Source organism: Delphinapterus leucas, chromosome X, assembly GCF_059928025.1.
Source record: "Delphinapterus leucas isolate spDelLeu-1000000601 "Yukka" chromosome X, BTC_Dleu_Yukka2, whole genome shotgun sequence".
In the NCBI taxonomy this organism is placed as follows: domain Eukaryota; kingdom Metazoa; phylum Chordata; class Mammalia; order Artiodactyla; family Monodontidae; genus Delphinapterus; species Delphinapterus leucas.
In genome coordinates, this window is record NC_143150.1 from 45,896,010 (window position 1) to 45,917,507 (window position 21,498).

The following is a 21,498-nucleotide window of genomic DNA, read 5'->3' on the forward strand; positions in this document are numbered from 1 at the left end:
CACAAAATTCCCTTAAGCCAAAATCTAATCCAGAGCAAGGCCCTAACTCTCTTTAATTCTATGAACCTGAGAGAGGTGAGGAAACTGCAGAATAAAAGTTTGAAGCTGGCAGAGGTTGGTTCATGAGGTTTAGGAAAAGAAGCTGTCTCCATAATTTAAAAATGCAAGGCAAAGCAGCAAGTGCTGGCATAGAAGCTGCAGCAAGTTATCCAGAAGATCGAGCGAAGATCATTAATGAAGGTAGCTACGATAAAAAACAGATTTTAAATGTAGACTAAACAGACTTCTATTGGAAGAAGATACCATCTAGGACTTTCATAGCTAGAGAGGAGAAGCCAATGCCTGGCTTCAAAACTTCAAAGGACAGGCTGATTCTCTTGTTAGGGACTAATGCAGCTGGTGACTTTTGGTTGAAGCCAATGCTCATTACCATTCTGAAAATCCTAGGGCCCTTAAGAATTATGTTAAATCGACTCTGACTATGCTCTATAAATGAAACAACAAAGCCTAGATGATATCACATCTGTTTACAGCATGATTTACCAAATATTTTAAGCCCATTGTTGAGACCTGTTCAGAACAAAAGATTCCTTTCAAAATATACTGCTCATTTGACTATACACCTGGTCACCCAAGAGCTCAGGTGGAGATGTACAACAAGATTCATATTTTCATTCCTGCTAATACAGCATCCATTCTACAGCCCATGGATCAAGAAGTAATTTTGGCTTTCAGATTTTATTATTTAAGAAATACATTTTGTAAGGTTATAGCTGCCACAGATAGTGATCCCTCTGATGGGCAAATCAAATTGAAAACCTTCTGGAAAGGATTTGCCATTCTAGACGCCATTATGAACATTTATGATTCATGGGAAGAGGTCAAAATATCAACATTAGCAGTCTGGACGAAGTTGATTCCAACCCTCATGGATAACTTGGAGAAGTTCAAGACTTCAGTGGAGGAAGTCCTTGCAGATGTGGTGGAAATAGCAAGAGAACTAGAGTTAGAAATGGAGCCTAGGGACTTCCCTGCTGGCACAGTGGTTAAGAATGCATCTTCCAATGCAGGGGGTGCATTTTCGATCCCTGGTCAGGGAACTAGATCCCACATGCATGCCACAACCAAGAGTTCACATGCCACAACTAAGGAGCCCACCTGCCACAACTAAGACCTGGCACAACCAAAATTTAAAAAAAAAAAAAGAAAGAAATGGAGCCTGCAGATGTGACTGAATTGCTACAGTCTCATGATAACACTTGAACAGATGAGGAGTTGCTTCTTATGGATGAGCAAAGAAAGCGGTTTCTTGAGATGGAATCTACTCCTGGTGAAGATGCTATGAGGATCATTGAATTGACAACAGTGGATTTAGAATATTACATAAAACTTAGTTGATAAAGCTGCAGCAGGGTTTGAGAGGATTGACTCCGATTTTGAAAGAAATTCCACTGTGGGTAAAATGCTGTCTAACAGCATTGCATGTTACAGAGAAATCGTTTATGAAAGGAAGAGTCCATCGATGTAGCACACTTCATTGTTGTCTTATTTTAAGAAATTGTGGCAGCCACCCCAACCTTCAGCAAGCACCACCCTGATCAGTCAGCAGCCATCAACATCAAGGCAGGATCTTCCACTGGCAAAAAGATTGAGTCGCTGAAGGCTCAGATGATGGTTAGAAATTTTTAGCAATAAAGTATTTTAAAATTAAGGTATGTACATTGTTTTCTTAGACATGATGCTATTGCACACTTAATAGACTACGGTATAGTGTAAACATAACTTTTATATGCACTGGGAAACAAATTTGTGTGAATTGCTCTCTTGTGATATTCACTTTCATGTGGTGGCCTGGAACCAAATCTGCAGTATCTCCAATGTATGCCTGTAAAAGTGAGCTGTTATTAAATTATCAGTGGATTTCTTAGAAGAGAACTTGCATGCTAGAAGGAAGTGGGATGATATATTCAGTGTGCTAGGAAAAAAAAAAAAAACCCTTCCATCTAAGAATACTATGTCCAGCAAACAGTCCTTCAAAAATGAAGGAGAAATTAAGACTTTCCCAGATAAAAGCTGAGGAAGTTTATCACCACTACACCTGCCCTACAGGAAATGCTGAAGACAGAGAATTCCCTGGCTGTCCAGTGATTAGGACTTGGCGCTTTCACTGCCGGGGCCCGGGTTCAGTCCCTCGTCAGGGAACTGAGATCCCTCAAGCCGTGTGGTGCAGCCAAAAAAAAAAAAAATGCTGAAGGCAGTCCCTTCAGGTTGAGGTGAAAAAATGATAAACAATAACACAAACCCATATGAAAGTATAAAACTCCCAGGTAAAGGTAAATATATATAGAATCTTATAGTAATGTAAATGCATAAATCATTTTTAAAACTAATATGCAATTTAAAAAACAAAAGCATAAAAAGTAATTATAAATCTCTTAATGGATGTGCAGTATAAAAAGAGATCATTTGTGTCATCAATAATGTGAAGCTGGGGGGACAGAGATTTAAGATTTAGAGTTTCTATGTATGATTGGGAATTAAGTTGTTATCAGTTTAAAATACTTTGTTATAATTTTATGATTTATGTAAATGAAATGGTAATCACAAACAAAATGTATCTATAGAATATACACAAATGGCTCATCTCATGAATCCACTGAAATAGAGTGAAATAATATTTATAGAGAGCTTTTCTCTCCTAGAAAAGAAGAAAGGTTGCCAGTTGTTGCTTCACAGAATCAAAATAATAGGAATTCAAATAATTTTCTTCTGCTCTTTTAAAATATCTTTCTATCCTGCAGATGGAATGGCCTCTGATGATGAAAAGAGAAACCATATCTCTAAAATGGTTTTGAAAATTGGCTGAAGATAAAATTGATGAAATATTCAAACTCTTGAAAACTATGAAAAACCCCACAGAGAAATCAATTATTTGAGAGGCAAATTTTTGGAAATCATTTAAGTGTTTTGAAATGAAAAGATGAGGAATAGCAAAATTAAACTATTTTACAATCATTATATAGAAATTTTATTTAAAAAATATATATTATATGTATATATCCCAAAGGATAATATTAAAATCTGAATCTTTTGTAATAAATCATACTCTGTGTGAAAAAAAAGAATATACACAAACGGAAATAAGAAGGGAATCAAAACATGTTAGTACAAAAAAAATCAAACACAAAAGAAGGAAGCAAGGGATGAAAGAATGACAAAAACTATAAGACATACAGAAAACAATGAACAAAATGGCCATAGTCAGTTTTTCACTATCAGTAATTACTTTAAATGTAAATAAATTAAACACACCAATTAAAAGACATGGATTGGCAGAATGGAGTGAAAAACAAGATCTAACAAGATGTTGTTTACAAGACACTCATGTTAGGTCTAAGGACACACATAGACTAAAAATGAAAGGATGGAAAGGATATTCCATGCAAACAGGAGCATAAAGAGAATGCAGGTGGCCATACTTAGACAAAATAATTTAAGACAAAAATTGTTAAAAGAGACAAAAAAGGACATTATATAATGATAAAAGGGTCAATTCATCAGGAGGATGTAATGATTATAAATATATATGTACCTACATTTGAGCTCCCCAATATATGAAGGAAACACTGAGAGCTGAAGAGAGAAATAGACAGTAATACAATAATAATGGAAGACTTCAATACTTCAATTTCAGTTATGGATAGAAGAACCAGAGAGAAGATCAAGGAAACGGAGGACTTGAACACCACCATAAAACAAGTGGACCTAACAGACTGTTGGGCTGCACCCCGAAGGCCTACAAAGTCTTGTAGTTACCCAGCCTCGAGACTGAAGAAACAGCCCAGAGACTGCGACAGAGACATAAACAGTTTATTGGACAAGGGGATCTTACACAAAGGGTCCTGGAGTGACAATCCACTGTGTGCAGCAGACTGCAGGCAGAACGTGGTAGCAGTCTTCACTACTCAGGGGAGAAGGAGGCTACCATTTATAGGGGGAATTGACATCAGGTTGGCTCATCGGTTACCAGGGGCTAATTAAGCCTTATAATTAAGAGGATTGGATAGTCATGTGAGTGAAGCAGGGACTGGTCAAGCAGGAGATGTACAGAGAGCAAGAGAGCAGCCATCTTGAATGGCCTAACCATACACAGACATATACAGAACATTCCATCTAACAGCAGCATAATACACATTCTTCTCAAGCACACAAGAACATTTTCATGTCAGGCCACAAAACAAATTTAAGAAGGCTGAAATCGTACAAAGTATCTTCTCTGACCACAATGGAATGAAACCAGAAATCAATAGCAGAATGAAAACAGGAAAGTCCACAAATATGTGGAAATTAAACTACTCACTCTTAAACAATCAAATAATCAAAAGAAATCACAAAAGAATTTAGAAAGTATCTGAGCAAAATGAAAACAAACCCACAAAATAACAGAACTTATGGGATTCAGAATGACATCAGCAAAATGATAGAATGGGCATTTTATACCATCTTCCCCCCCAACCCCGAACACCAATTTTTCCAATCATCCACAGATGAAAGTGCCTTTGTGGAAGTCCAGGAGTCCAGCGAGAAGTTCCAGCACACCACTGGAGCAAAAATAATCTAAATTGGACACATTGAAAAGGGTAAGAGGAAAAGCTTCACTTCACTTGCATAACCCTTTCCCTAAGGTGGAACAGCTTAGTACCGAGACCCTCTCCACCTGTGATTTCTCCCATGGAGAAAGTAAGAGTGAGTGAAAGACAAGATTCCTCAGCTGTGTGGAATGCTGCCAAAGAAGCCCACCTCTTTCTTATCCCATCCAGAATACTGAAGTGTGCTGCATGTTTGGACAGTGGGGAAGGGCTGGCAGAACAGCAGCCAGGGTTCTTGGAGGGCATCAAAAGGACACAGATCCTACTAACACTTCCACTGATTCCATCACGAAGCCCACCCACAAGCTGCTGGGGATGCCTCACTTGTGGATCTCCCCAACTGGTCCACAGTTACCCTCAATGTTCCATGCTCCTCATTCACACACACCCTCACTGTGTGGCTTGCTCCCTGCATGTACCCCCAAGGGAAACACATATGAGTTTTGCAAATGGTTAATGAACACCCACACAAATCTGTCCTGTCTCTGTGGGACTGTGAGAAAGCACACAAAATTAAACATTTGGCATTGCCATAGGGAAAGCAAATGGGAGGCTGTCACACCCAGCCTGGCTTTGTAGGATTGAGGGAAGGTATACAATCTTAATAATTACCCCTCCTCCCCCGCACCAGGGAACAAGAAGTGTGGAGTAGGCATATTTACAGAAAAGGTCTGAGAAAGTCTCAGAATCACTAGCACAGATGACAGTTAGTATTTGTCACCTGAAGACAGTCAGTAAAGACTGGAGGATGTGACTGCTTCTTCAAATAGGAAGACAGCAACATAAGCCTTCAAGGAACATGAAAAATCAAGGAAATAATGACACCACCAAAGGGATACAATAATTTTCCAGTAACTGACCCTCCATCACAATGGAGATCTGTGATTTGCCCAATAAGGAATTCAAAATAGTTGTTTTAAGGAAGCTCAATAACCCATAAGAAAACACAGAAAGACAAAAGAAACCAGGAAAAAAATATAGGAGGTAAATGATAAGTTTCACACAGAGAGAAATCATAGAAAAGAGCCAAACAAATTATGGAGCTGAAGAATACAGTGAATGAAATGAAAAATGCAATACAGAGCATTAAAAGCAGATTTGATCAAAAACAAGAATCTGTGAAGTCAAAGGCAAGTTATATGAAATTATCCACTCAGAAGAGAATGAAGAAAAAAGAATGGGAAAGCATAGGTGGAACACTCTTTCCAAAGAGAACGCTCTTTCCGAAGAGATGTAAATTGTAGCAATATTTTTTTGGATCTGTCTCTTAAAGCAAAGGAAATAAAAGCAAAAATAAACAATTAGGACCTAATTAAACTTAAAAGCTTTTGCACAGCAAAGGAAACCATCAACAAAATGAAAAGACAACCTACTGAATGGGAGAAAATATTTGCAAATAATATGACCAACAAGGGGTTAATATCCGAAATGTATAAACAGCTCATACAACGCAACATCAAAAAATCAAACAACCTGATTAAAAAATGGGCAGAATATCTGAATAGACATTTTTCCAAAAAAGACATACAGAAGGCCAACAGGCACATGAAAAGATGCCCATTATCATTAATCATGAGAGAAATGCTTCACAAAGACCACCAACATTTTTATTCAATGGGCTACCCACACACCGGGAATCAAATTGCTGGACTTGTCATACGGTCTTCAGTTGCTGTACCCCACCTTAAATGCTTACTCTGCTGATATATTCAATTTCAGCCAACTCCAGGTAACAACATCTTTGCCCCAGGGCTTCCCTTCAGTTGGATGCCCCGCCCATATTTCTGCCCTAATTGCTCAAGGAGTGATTTTGGAGTAGCCTTCAAGGCCACCTTGGTTATTCTGTGCCCAGGGACAAACAGCTCTTGGCTCACAGATACCTTTAACCACACCACTAGGACTCATATAGCAGAGATAGCCCATGAATGGGTACAAATGCCTGGGTTTCTTGTGGGAGGTTCTGATGAATACTTTACACTGGGAACTTCTGCCTTTGGATTTTATTGCGGGACCCATATCACAAGGCTCTCACCTAGTACATTATTCTCTCTCCCAGCTATGGGGTGTGGGGTGGTGGTGGTGGTGCACAGAGTGCTGGGGGCATGTGTCACCTAGTGGGGTGTTCTGCAGGTTACACACCCCATGGGGCTCGCGGATGGGGCTCCTGGTGGAGTCCATGAGCTGGCTAGTAGGATGTGTCAGTTGTTGAATTCTCTGCACTGGTTGCTGACAGCCCTCACTTTTTCTTGCTCCTAGCTGCCCCCAGATGCTTCAGATGTGCTGATCCCCCTCAGTGTTCTTGGTGGGAAGAGAAAAAGTGGGCCTCCTGGGCATAGTGCCACAGGCTGTGGAAATTGGGCACTCATTTTTCCCTTACTTTCCCTTGAGGGAAAAATCGAGGGCCAAGGAGGTCTCTCTTGGCACTGAGCTGTGCCACACTGAGGGAAGGGTGATGTGAATAAAGTGAAACTGTTCTTCTTACCCTCTTCAATGCATCTGTTCTGAGTTTTTGCTTCACCATGGTGCTGAAACTTCTCCACTGGCCTCCTAGACTCCTATAAAGGTGTTTTCATCTGTAGTTGGTTGCTAAAATTAATGTTTCTGTGGGGGGTTGATGGCTGGAACCTCCTATTCTGCTGTTTTGCTGGCATTCTTTTCTAAGCTATTTTTTTTAATGACTGTATTGTTTGTCCTGTGTGGCCAATGAAGCCTTTGTTTTGTTAGGTGGTAAGCTGGTGTTTTGACAGGGTTTCACTAAATGTCTGGAGCCTAGAAAAGAAAACAAAAGAAAAAGAAAAAAAATACTCTTCCAGTCTTTGCAAATTGGTATTGTTTTTGGGCACTCTTTCAATGCTTAGCTGGACCATTTACAACTCTTTCTTAGCCTTCGTGTCTTGCTTCCGTGGAAACTGAAGGTCACCCTGAGGTGAAATCTTAGAGTCTTCTTAGGCCCTTTTCTGAATTTGTGTCTACACTTGATCATCCTTGTGGACTTCTCAATTCCACAGTATGCACAGCAGTTTTTAAAAGCCTCATCTACCTAGCCCACCATATATCTCCTCCACATTCTTTGCTAGTCTTTTTGAAGTGTCTATTGCTTGTTCTGACTGTTCTTCCTTGCCCCGGGCTGCTGTGTCCAATACTTTTTCCATTAAATGCTTTCTATGAAAGCTACCCTATAAGCCGTACAAGGCCTGGGAATGTTCTGAGTCAAGAGAAACAAAGGCAAGCCTTTGCACCAGTCCTTGGGGAAGCCATCAGATGGACTGAAATCCACAACCATAATTCTTTGTGAATAAGGTTCATACTGCTCTCTCTGGCACTAGCAACCTGCACCAGGAGTGTGGGCTGCTGCCTTCACAGCCACCAAACTGAGGAGTGGGGAGATGGTAGGTAGGCAAAAAAAGCTGCAGTGCTCTCTGACTGCAATGCAAAAGCTCCTTTCTTCATTAAGTACTCTCCTGGTTCTTGTAAGTTTTACACTAGATTCCAGAATTTTACAAAATTGATTCTGACAGTTTTTGCCAGCTTATTAATTGTTGTTGTGGAAGGGATGGAGCCCTGGAGTTTCCTATACCACATTTTCAATAACATTGCTCAATTTATTCTTCATTCCTTTTTTTTTTTTTTTGCTGAGTAATATTCCTTTGTATGACTATACAAAAATTTATCCATTCAACAGTTGATAAAGGTTTGTGTTTTTTCCACTTTTTAGTTATTATGAATAATGGTGCTATGAACATTCATGTATGAGTTTTTGTGTGAACGTATGTTTCCAAATCTCTTATGTATATACCTAGGAGTGCAACTGCTGGGTCATCTAGTAACTCTATGTTTAACTTTTTGAGAAACTGTTGAACTGTTTTCCAAAGTGGCTGCACCATTTTATATACCCACCAGCAATGTATGAGGGTTCCAATTTCTCTATATCCTCATGGCACTTGTTATTATCTGTCTTTTTTATTGTAGATACTTCAGTGGGTATGAAGTAGTATCTTTTTGTGGTTTTGGTTGAAATTTCCCTAATGACTAATGATATTGAGCATTTATTTGTGTTTATTGACCATTTGTATAGCTTTTTGAAGAAATGCCTATTCAGATCTTTCACCTATTATTTCTTAGTTATTTGTCTTTTTAAATTTTTTTGTTTATTTTTGGCTATGTTGGGTCTTCGTTTCTGTGCGAGGGCTTTCTCTAGTTGCGGCGAGCAAGGGCCACTCTTCATCGCGGTGCGCAGGCCTCTCACTATTGCGGCCTCTCTTGTTGCGGAGCACAGGCTCCAGACGCGCAGGCTCAGTAGTTGTGGCTCATGGGCCCAGTTGCTCCGCGGCATGTGGGATCTTCCCAGACCAGGGCTCGAACCCGTGTCCCATGCATTGGCAGGAAGATTCTCAACCACTGTGCCACCAGGGAAGCCCAGTTATTTGTCTTTTTGTTGTTGAGTTGTAATAGCTCTTTATATATTCTAGATGCAAGTCTTTTATCAGAGATATGATTTGCAAATATTTTCTCCTGTTCTGTATATTTTCATTTCACTTGCTTGATATTGTCCTTTGAACCACAAATTTTTAAATTTTGATGAATTTTTATTTATCTATTGTTTTTTGTTGCTTTTTGGTGTCATATCCAAGAGACCATGACATGATCCAAGGCCATGAAGATGTATGACTATGACTTCTAAGAGCTTAAAAGTTTTAGTTCTTAACATTTAGATATTTGACCCATTTTGAATTAATTTGTATAAATGGTGTGAGGTAGGGGGGTCTGACTTCATTGTTTTGCATGTGGATATCCAATTGTACCAGCACCATTTGTTAAAAAGACTATTCTTTTTTCATTACATTTTCTTGACATCCATTGGTCTATATGTCTGTCTTTATGCTAGTACAATACATCTTGATTCTGTAGGCTTGTAATGAGTTTTAAAATCAGGAAATATGAGTCATTCAATTTTGTTCTTCTTTTCCAAGATTATTTTGGCTATTCTGAGTCCTTTGAATTTCCATATGAATTGTAAAGTCAGCTTGTCAATTTCCTCAAAGAAGGCAGCTTAGATTTTGACAGGAATTGTATTGAATTTGTAGATAACTTTGGGAAGTGTTGCCATATTAACAATGTTAAGTCTTCTGATCCATGAACGTGGGTTGTTGCATTGGTTTCCTATCGCTGGTATAACAAATTTCCACAAATTTAGTAACATAAAACAATACAAATTAATTTTCTTACAGTTCTGCAGGTCAGAAATTTGAAATGGGTTTCAAGATGTTAGATGGAGGGGGGGATACATTTTCTTGCATTTTCTATCTTCTAGAAGCTACTTCCATTGCTCATGGCTCATGGTTTATGGCCCTTCCGCCATCTTGAAAGCCAGCAATGTAGCATGTTCTAATCCCTCTCTCTAACTCTCACACTCTTGCCTTTATCTTATAAAGAAAACTTTCAATCACATTGGACCCAACCAGATATCCAGGATAACCTTTCCATCTCAAAATCCTTAAGTTAATCACATCTGCAAAGCCCCTTTTTTCATGTAAGGTAACATATTCACAGGTTTTGAGGATTAAGATGTGGACATCCTTGGGGGCCATTATTCTGCCTACTACAGATATCTTTCCATTTATTTAGATCTTCTTTAATTTCTTTTCACAATGTTTTACAGTTTTTAGAGACTAGGTTTTGTACCTCTTTTGTTAAAATTATCCCCAAATAGTTTATTCTTCTGGTTGTTTTTGTAAACAGAATTGTTTTCTTAGTTTCATTTTCAAACCATTCATTGCAGAAATATAATTGATTTTTGGATTTACAGAAATACAATTATATTTACAGAAATACAATTATATTTACAGAAATACAATTGATTTTGTATATTGCTCTTGTATCCTGAAACCTTGTTGAACTCATTTATTAGTTCTAATAGGTTTTTTTTGGTGTGTGGATTCCTTACAGTTTTTTATATACAAGATCATGCCATCTACAAATAGAGTGTTTTAGTTCTTCATTTCAAACTGTATGCCATTTGTTTCTTCATCTAGCCTAATTGCCCCAGCTAGAACCTCCAGTACAATGTTGAGTAGAAGTGGCAAGAGCAACATCCTTGTCTTGTTCCTGATTTTAGAGGGAAAGCATGCAGTCTGTCATCATTAAGTATGTTAGCTGTGGGGCTTAAATTGCTCTATAGTTCAATCCGAATAAATTTGGGCTCTTTTGTAGGGATAGTTTTGAGGCACATGTTTGAGGTCTGCTCTGATCCCTGGAAGGTTAGTCTTAGCCTTCTTTTTTCCTGCTTCTTTCTGGCAAATTTATTGGCCTACGGTTTACCTTGCTCTCATGGAGTTATCAGTCTCTTCTTAATTGCTTGCTACCAAAATGGCCACTGTTTCTAGGAGCACCCTTAGTCTTTCCACATACTTTTTCAAATTAAATCAGTTTCTTTAAGGAGTACTTTGGAACTCTCAGTTATTATGGATGGTGTCTTCCCTTGGGAAAATTATCTGAGTCATTCTTTGGGCACTGTGTGGGTGTAGTACCCTCTGGTCTTCTCAGCTTGCATTTCCTGACATGGAACCCTTACTTTTAGAGTGAGCTAGAGCAAGGGTGATTGGGGCCCCAGTGTTCTGGCAAGCCATGCTTGATGTAGAATGTCTGCCCTGTGAGTGGAAGCTGGGTAAGGAAGGGTGTCCCAACTTCTCGGCCATATTCACCAGGCATTTGACTTCTTCAGCTTGGAGTGGTAGGGAATGAGAAGTGCTGGTGGCTTGCCTCTCCCAATGAGATATGATAACCCTTGGTTTGGAGCTGAGGGGTAAGAGAGACCTGTCTTCTTGGCCACATCCTCCTGGAGGGAAGCTTCCATTAAACCCAGGCGGGTGATGGGGAAGGAGGGAATGGGTCTTGGCTAAACTGTCACAGATCCTTGCTATTCTTGCTGAGTTTTAGTAGATTTTCTTGAAGAAATGTTTCTGCATTTGCTCTGTGCCCTAGGACAATATCAAGGGACTTTAAACCATTGGCTCTTTAAATGATTTTCATCAGTTATGCTTGTTTCACTCTGGAGTGGATCTACAGTGCTCCTCACATGTCATTATGGATGTGGAAGTCCTTCATTTCTATCTTCAATAAAATGCTGCTTTGTGTGGGAAATTTTATGGTTTGGTGGATCAGGTAGCACTCAGTTCATGAAGACAAGTTTGGTTTGTATAATCCCTTTGTGTCCTATAGTCAGATATTCAGTCTCTATCAGGGCCCAGTAATAAACCAGTAGTGATTTTTCACATGAAGAATAGTTGTCAACAGAGGAGGGCATGGCCTTCCTCATGAGCCATAGTGATCTTCATGGTGATTTCTTATTGGGGCTTTGCCAGAGGTTTCATACTACTCTGCCTGCCACAGACATATTTTGAATACCATTGGATCTGTTGGGTCCTAAGACCCAAGTGGCAGATCAGCTTTCATTGCAACCAGCACCTGCTGCAAAGTCATTACTTTCTCTGAGATTCACTCAAGGTTGCAAGGTTCCTGATAAATGAGTCAGAGGGGCATAATCAAATATGGTAAATGTTACCTTCAAAATCCAAAGAGGCTCACCACACTTTGTGCCTCTGTCTTCATGGTAAATAGTACAAGTGCAGGAGCTTATATCCTATTTTATAAGGAATATTCAGAAATGCCCCATACCACTGGACCCTTAGAAACTTCACCAATGTGGCACGCCCTTGAACTTCTCCAAGGTTCATCCACTATACTCTGGCATACATATGTCTTGCTAAGGTATTTATTTATTTGCTATTTCCTATTCACTGTGTTTGCTTAGCATAATATCATCAATATAATGGACCAGTATTATGTTCTCTGGGATATCAAGATGATCAAGCATCCTCTGGTCTATGACAGTGAGCAGAAGAGTTGACATAGCCCTAGGGCAACAGTAAAGGTATACAGCTAATCTGTTGTCCTTGCCCTGTAAATGTAATCTGTTTCTGATTTTGCTTGTTGACTGAAATGAAAAAGTATACATTTTCCAGGTCAATAACTGCATACCAATAAAGATGGCTCATATGGAACCTCAGCTGCAATTGGTATCACTTGATTAAATTTGTGATAATTTACTCTAATTTTCCACAAATCATCTGACTTACAGTAGCCAAGCAGGTAAGTCAAATGGGAATTTGGTAGAAAGTGCCTTTATAGCATCTCTCAATTTTTGATATAGGTTATCTCTGCAGTTCCCCCAGGGAAACGATATTCCTTTAGGTTTAACTATCATGGTAGGGGTAAGTGTTGTTCCAGGGGCTTCCACTTGGATTTTCCTCCCATAATAGTTCTCACTCCATAGGTCAGAGGATCAATTTGGGAATTCTGTCAGTTAATATCTATTCTCATTATATATTCTGAGTCTTGGGAAACAACCATAGGATGCGTCCTTAGTCCCAATGTAAGACATGTTCAAGCCAAGACTCCATCTATCACCTAAACTCCATAGGTTCCCTATTATCAGAGGATAATAGTGGTTATTCTGGTTGTTTAGGGATCAGCATACCTTCAGAGCCAGTATCTAATAATCCCCAGAAGGTCTGAGTATTTCCTTTCCCTGAGTGCAGTTACCCTAATAAATTGCCACAAAACCTTTGGGGGAAGATTCATGATACATATCTGTGGCTGCATTGCAGGATCCCTCCTCCGTCAGGGGGCTCTGTGCCTGTGAACTGGCTTACGAATGGAAACTGGGTAAGATGCCATGAATTTTCTTTATGATGACCAAAGGAAGTTAGGTTTCTGCCCAGAAGACCTAATAATTTTTCCTACTATGTATGTAAAGCAGCACTTTAGTAGGCTAACCATATATTTCATTTTCAGGGACTCTATGAAAAATTAGCCATTGCCACAGATCTTTGTGGGTCAAAACATGGGTCAAAACACTGAGATTACCATTCTGTCCTTGTGTGTTATTGTGGTAAATGTTCTTATTTTGTGGTTAGGCTGCCACCTGACCTTTCACTTTGGGATCCCATTAGGTCCCATCTGAGATCAGGGAACCCAATTCCATCGTGGAATCTCCCATCGTCATCTTGGGCCTTCGGAGTATGGCCATTACTTAGCTTGTTAAGGATGCAGGTGCTCCCCTTACCCAATGCATATTTTTATAATTTTTTTGGGAAACAATCACAGGTGTACAGAAAATGTATAGAAAAGTGGCAAATACAAGTAACTTTTCCTGGAACCTTTAGAGGGTTAGTTGCCAAATTATTGCCCTTCCACCTCAAAATACTAAAGTATGAATTTCTCCAGATACTTAAGTGTGTATTTCTGATAAACAAGGATGTTCTCCTATATAACCACACAACAAACATCAGTATCAGGAGATTAACACTGATACATTATTACCATCTAATCCTCAGACCCCATTCAAGTTGTGCCAATTGTCCTTCAGTGCAAAGGGATTCAGGAATTGTGCATTGCATTAAACTGTAATGTACCTTTAGTTTCCTTTAGTCTGAAATGATTCTTCAGTCTTTCCTTAACTTTTATGATCTTGAAACTTTTGAAGATTACAGTTATTTTGTAGACTGTCCCTCAATTTGGATTATTCTGACATTTCCTCATAACTAGGTTCATGTTATGTATCTCTTGTGGCTTTATAATATGTCAACTGGTTAGGGCGAGCTGCATTTTCCAGAACCCCTTTTCTGTATGTTTCTTGCTGAGGTGCACCACGAAAGACATTCTCATGGGAAATTTGGAGGGTAGAAGTGAAACAACAGCCATTTTGTAGTTTACACACATTATTGCTTATCTGTTGGCTTAGCTCGTTGGTGTGGGGCACCAGCTGGGCCCGCAACTGCCCCACCTTTCCCTAGATCTCCCTTCAGCTTCTCTGGGCCAGGGGTAGGTTTAGCTTCACAATGAAGGGCCCAGCTTCTGTGGGATACACATACCACTAAAGGCAGAGACAACAAGAACTGCCTGCTAATGCTTGTGGGTTCCAACTTGTCTTTACTTTCCCCCTGCCTTCCATCTATCTTACCTTTCCAACTGCCTGACCTGTGGATTGCAAGCTCCAGCATTAGACACAAAGACAATAGCCTTGCATACACTTCTTAACTAGGTCCCACAATTGTATAAGGTCAGATTTCTGTGACAGATTCCTTGTGGTTCTGTTTCTCTCATTGAACCCTGACTGATAGAGCATCTTTAGTAGGAATATCACAGAAGTGATGCTGCATTCTTCTTATCATGTCCTACTGGGTGGTGAATAATTTCTGTTTGTCCCATTACTAATGATGTTCATTTTGATCACTTGATTAAGGTGGTATCTTCCAGGCTTCTCGATTGTAAAGTTACTAAGTTACTCTTTTTGTCTTTTGTAACTGGTAAGTATTTTGTGAGGAGATACTTAGAAACTACATAAATAACCCATTCTTCAAGCACTGCCTTCCTTCCTTAGTTTCTGGCACAAAAAGGGGTTCCAGGCTCATCTTATCATTTCCTGGTCTAGCCCTTGTAATAAGCTAATTCTCCAAGGAGCTCTGATTTCTTTTAGCAGAAAATGGTATTTAGAAAACAAGATCTGGGGCTTCCCTGGTAGCACAGTGGTTAAGAATCCGCCTGCCAATGCAGGGGACACAGGTTCGAGCCCTGGTCTGGGAAGATCCCACATGCCGCAGAGCAACTAAGCCCGTGAGCCACAACTACTGAGCCTGCGCTCTAGAGCCCACGAGCCACAACTACTGAGCCCGCGTGCCACAACCACTGAAGCCCACATGCCTAGAGCCCGTGCTTTGCAACAAGAGAAGCCACTGCAATGAGAAGCCCGCACACCACAATGAAGAGTAGCCCCGCTCGCCGCAACTAGAGAAAGCCCACACGCAGCAACAAAGACCCAATGCAGCCAAAAATTAATAAATAAAAAATAAATAAATTTTTTTAAAATAGAAAACAAGATCTGGAGTACAGGTCTTTTGCCTCCTTAGGTAGGTTTAATCCTAGGTATTTTATTCTTTTTGATGTAGTGGTAAATGGGATTGTTTCTTTTTTTTTTTCAAAAAGAATTTTTTAATTTGAAAAATTATTTGCTATACAAACTAGATAGTGGATCAATACCTCTAAAATATAAAGCACTTATAAATTCATAAGAAAACAATATCTAAGTAGAATATTAGCAATTTATAAATGTAGAAATACAGATAGTCAAGATGCAAATGAAAGTACATTTGAAAACAAAAACTATTATTCCTTGCCTGTACATTGGTAAAGAAAGGAAGATTAATAATTCCCAATATTAGTGAAGGCTTAGAGAAAGCAGCACTGAAGGGGAGTGGAAAGCAGTTTGATGGGATATATTTTTTTAATTTTATTGGAGTATAGTTGATTTACAATGTTGTGTTAGTTTCAGATGTACAGCAAAGTGATTCAGTTATAATATGCATATATTCATTCTTTTTTAGACTCTTTTCTCATATAGGTTATCACAGAATATTGAGTAGAGTTCCCTGTGCTATACAGTACATCTTTGTTGGTTATCTATCTTATATATAGTAGTGTGTGTATGTTCATCCCTGTTTCTTTAATTTCTCTTTCTGATCTTTCGTTGCTAGTGTATAGAAATGCAACAGATTCTGTTATTTTTTTTGTATCCTGAAACTTTACTGAATCCATTGATGAGCTCTAGTAGTTTTCTGGTAGCACCTTTAAGACTTTCTATGTGTAGTATCATGTCATCTGCAAACAGTGACAGTTTTACTTCTTCTTTTCCAATTTGGATTCCTTTTGTTTCTTTTTCTTCTCTGCTGTGGCTAGGACTTCCAAAACTATGTTGAATAAAAGTGGAGAGAGTGGGCATCCTTGTCTTGTTCCTGATCTTAGAGGAAGTGCTTTCAGCTTTTCACAGTTGAGTATGATGTTAGCTGTAGGTTTGTCATATATGGCCTTTGTTATCTTGAGGTATGTCCCCTATATGCCCACTTTCTGGGGAGTTTTGATCATAAATGGGCATTGAATTTTGTCAAAAGATTTTTCTGCATCTATTGAGATGATCATATGCTTTTTATTCTTCAATATGTTGATGTGGTGTGCCACACTGTTTGATTTGTGGATATTGAAAAATCCTTGCATCGCTGGGATAAATCCCACTTGATCATGGTGTATGATCCTTTTAATTGTTGGATTTGGTTTGCTAAAACTATAAGATACTGATGAAAGAAATCGAAGATGACACAAACAGATGGAAAGATATACCACATTCTTGGCCTGGAAGAATCAGTATTGTCAAAATGACTGTACTGCCCAAGGCAACCTACAGACTCAATGCAATACCTATCAAATTACCAATGGCATTTTTCACAGAACTAGAACAAAAATCTTAAAATTTGTATGGAGACACAAAAGACTTCAAATAGCCAAAGCAACCGTGAGAAAGAAAAATGGAGCTGGAGGAATCAGGCTCTCTGACTTCAGACTATACTACAAAGCTACAGTCATTAAAACAGTATGGTACTGGCACAAAAACAGAAATGTAGATCAATGGAACAGGATAGAAAGCCCAGAAATAAACCACACACCTATGGTCAATTAATCTGTGACAAAGGAGGCAAGACTATACAATGGAGGAAAGACAGTCTCTTCAATAAATGGTGCTGTGTAAACTGGATAGCTACATATAAAAAATGAAATTAGGACATTCTTTAACACCATACACAAAAATAAACTCAAAATAGATTAAAGACCTAAATGCAAGACTGGATACTATAAAACTCTTAGAGGAAAACATAGGCAGAACACTCTTTGACATAAATAGCAGCAAAAGCTTTTTCAATCCGTCTGCTAGAGTAATGGAAATAAAAACAAAACTAAACAAATGGGACATAATTAAGCTCAAAAGCTTTTGCACAGCAAAGAAAACCATAAACAAAACAAAAAAGGCAACCCACAGAATGGGAGAAAATATTTGTAAACAATGCAGCTGACAAGTATTTAATCTCCAGAATTTACAAACAGCTCATGTGCCTCAATATCAAAAAAGCAAACAACCCAATCGAAAAATGGGCGTAAGACCTAAATAGACATTTCTCTAAAGAAGACATACAGATGGCCAAGAGGCACATGAAAAGATGCTCAACATCGCTAATCATTAGAGAAAGGCAAATCGAAACTACAATGAGATATCACCTCACACCAGTCAGAATGATCATCATCAAAAAGTCTACAAACAATAAATGCTAGAGAGGGTGTGGAGAAAAGGGAACCCTCCTACACTGTTGGTGGGAATGTAAATTGGTAGAGCCACTATGGAGAACAGTATGGATGTTCCTTAAGAATCTAAAAATAGAACTACCATATGACCCAGCAATCCCACTCCTAGTCATATATCTGGAGAAAAACATGGTTTGAAAGAGTACATGCACCCCAATGTTTATTGCAGCGCTATTTACCATAGCCAAGGCATGGAAGCAACCTAAATGTCCATCGACAGGTATATGATAAAGAAGATGTGGTTCATATTTACAATGGAATATTGCTCAGCCACTAAAAAGAATGAAATAATGCCATTTGCAGCAACATGGATGGACCTGGAGAGTATCATACTAAGTGAAATAAGTCAGACAGAGAAAGACAAATATCATATGATATTGCTTATATGCAGAATCTAAACAAAAATTATACAAATGAACTTACTTTTTTATGTTGGGGGTAGGAGTTTATTAATTAATTTATTATTTATTTTTGCTGTGTTGGGTCTTTGTTTCTGTGTGAGGGCTTTCTCTAGTTGTGGCAAGCAGGGGCCACTCTTCATCGCGGTGCATGGGCCTCTCACTATCGCAGCCTCTCTTGTTGCAGAGCACAGGCTCCAGACATGCAGGCTCAGTAGTTGTGGCTCAGGGGCCCAGTTGCTCCGCAGCATGTGGGATCCTCCCAGACCAGGGCTCAAACCCGTGTTCCCTGCATTAGCAGGCAGACTCTCAACCACTGCGCCACCAGGGAAGCCCATTGAACTTATTTTTAAAACAGAAACAGACTCACAGACTTAGAGAACAAACTTATGGTTACCGGGGAAAAGGGTCGGGGGAGGGATAGACTGGGAATTTGGGATTGATATGTACACACTGCTATATTTAAAATAAATAACCAACAAGGACCTACTGTGTAGCACAGGGAGCTTTGCTCAATACTCCGTAGTAACCTAAATGGGAAAAGAATAGATACGTGTATATATATAACTGAGTCACTTTGCTATACACCTGAAACTAACCCAACATTGTTAATCAACTATAATATAAAATAAAAAATTTTTAAAAAGCCAAAAAAGAATAGAAAACAGATCTGGGTACTATGTATGATCATTGCTACCGATGTGTCATTGCTTCTAGGTCCTCTCAGCAGACAGAGTTAGGAAATATATGTAGAAGTGCACGTATGTGTATGCATGTGTATATTTATCTCTCTAGCTGTCTATCTAAATGTGTATAAATACACTTACACACATTTATATCCATATTTATTTTGTATTGAAAACCACGACTTCTCATTGATACCTCCAATTCCAGTCCAATACCACAAGGTTCATTATAGTTTTTTTTCCCTTATCAAATTGGTAACTCTCTTCTCTGACAATGCAAAAACCTGGCCTCAGTTATCCATAATAATTTGATTAGGCCTCTTGTATGTAATTAATCTGCATTTCCTCCACTACCACTTATCCTTTGGAGATGCCTTCCTAATCCCACTTTGGCTTCAACACCTGATATCAGGCCATCCCTCTGCATGGATGCTCTCCTCATCCTTCTTGGCTGCTGACACCCCATACCAGGCTATCTTTTTGTGGGGATACCCATTCCATCCCATTAAGTCTCTGATGTTGCACACTGCCCATCCCACTCCTATTCCACTGTGTGGATGTTCTGTTAACTCCACATGGGTTTTAACATTCCATGCAAGGCCATTCCTCTGCAGGGGTGCCTTCATCACCCTGCCTTGCTCAGGCTCTGACCGTTCAGTGCCAGGCTGCCCCTCTTCCCACATGGATGCTTTTTTTACACTGCTTGGGTTCTGACAGCCCACATCAGGCAGCCTCTTTCTGGAGACCTCATCTTCACTCTGTTTGGGCTCAAACACCCCTCTCTAGGCTGCTTCCTCACCTGTATGGAAACCATCCTCCTCCAATGTGGACACTTACATCCTGCAGCGGGAAGTCTCTTCCCTTCATGGACATGCTTTTCACTCTTCTTGGATCTGACACCCCATGCCAGGCCTTACCCCTTCATGTATGCCTTCTTCGTCCTGCTCAGGCTCTGACACCTTGCTTTAGCCTGCCACTTTACTTCATGGATGCACTCTTCCCCTTGCTCAGGATCTGACGTCCTGTATGGGGCTCCCTGCCATTATGGACACCTTTCTTACTCCACTTGGGCTCTGATATTGCACGCCAAATTGCATCTCTGTGTGAATGCCTTCCTCACTGCTCAGCTCTGACTTTACATGCTGACTTGTGCTCCAGTGTGGACACCCTTCTCAGCCCACTTAGGCTGAGACATCCCATGCCAGGCCACCTCTCCCCACTGATGCCTTTCTCATTCCACTTGGGCCCTGACACCCTGTCATCAGGTCACCCTCTCTGCAAGGGGCTCTGATTCCCCATGCCACGCAGCTCTCCTCACTCCGTGTGCATGCTTTCCTCACTGTCCTTGGACTCTGATGATAGTCCATGCCAGAACACCTCTCCTTGGGGGTGTCCTTCTCACCCTGCCCTAGCTATAACTCCCTATGTTGGACTGCCCTCTAGAATGAACAGTCTTCTAACCCTATTTGGGTACCAGAACCCCATGCCAGACCACCCCTCTGCATGAACTCCCTCCTTTCTTCAATTCAGCTTTGACATTCCATGCCAGACTGCCTCCACGTGTGATGCCCTCCATACCAGCATAGGTGCCCTCCATACCCTGCTTGGGCTTCATAACCCTATGCCATGCCTTCTGTCAACTGAAAAAATGCACAACCTAAAAGTCGAGAATTATGTTTTATTTAGCGGACTTTCTGAGGACTCAAGCCTGGGATGAAGAAGTAAGGGAAGAGGCAGGATACATAGGGGTTTTGCAACAAAGACCAGGTAGTCAGAACATCAAAAGGTTACTGTTAATTAAAGAAAACCAGACATCTCTAGTTAATGAATTTAGTGCTGTTTTGTGTATAGGAAAATGCAAGAGTCTGGGCTCAGTGAAATCATTCCTTTGATATGTACCTCAGCAATCTGGGGCCAGAATCCTCTTCTTTCCCATCCTCACTCCCATCAGGGCGCACCGTTGAGGGTGGCTCCAGTGGCTGAGGGCTTAATGGCCACAGCATCCTTTGTTTGCTGATATGGCAGGCAACGTTTTTTATTCACATTTCTTTACCCCACTCAGGCTCTAACACCTTGCCCTCTAGATGCCTGCTTTTCTCCCCCCCCCCCACCTAATGGCTTTTAGACTGAATTATTCAGGAATGGGAGGGAAGAGAAAGGGCATCAATACATGTTTTAATGCCTTGGTGAAGGGCGTGTCCTCTGTGTCCTCGAGGAGGTGTGGTTAGGGGTAGCTAAGCAGTTTGCAAGTAAATCTATTCTGTTATATCCATTACCCAGAACCTCTGGACTCCTTCTTCTATAGGATGTCACAGAAGTTCAGGCATTTTGACTTCAATGACTGCAGGCTGTCACTGAGTCCAGGCTTTGATTGGCCAATTTAATAGACCATTACAACACAGCTCAGTGCTTCAGCCAACACTTTAAATTTTCAATTCTGGGTGAGTACATCAGTGAATTCGACCCTATCACATCTTACTCTTCTTCTCCCTTGGTCAACACCCTTAGAACTCACTTCCA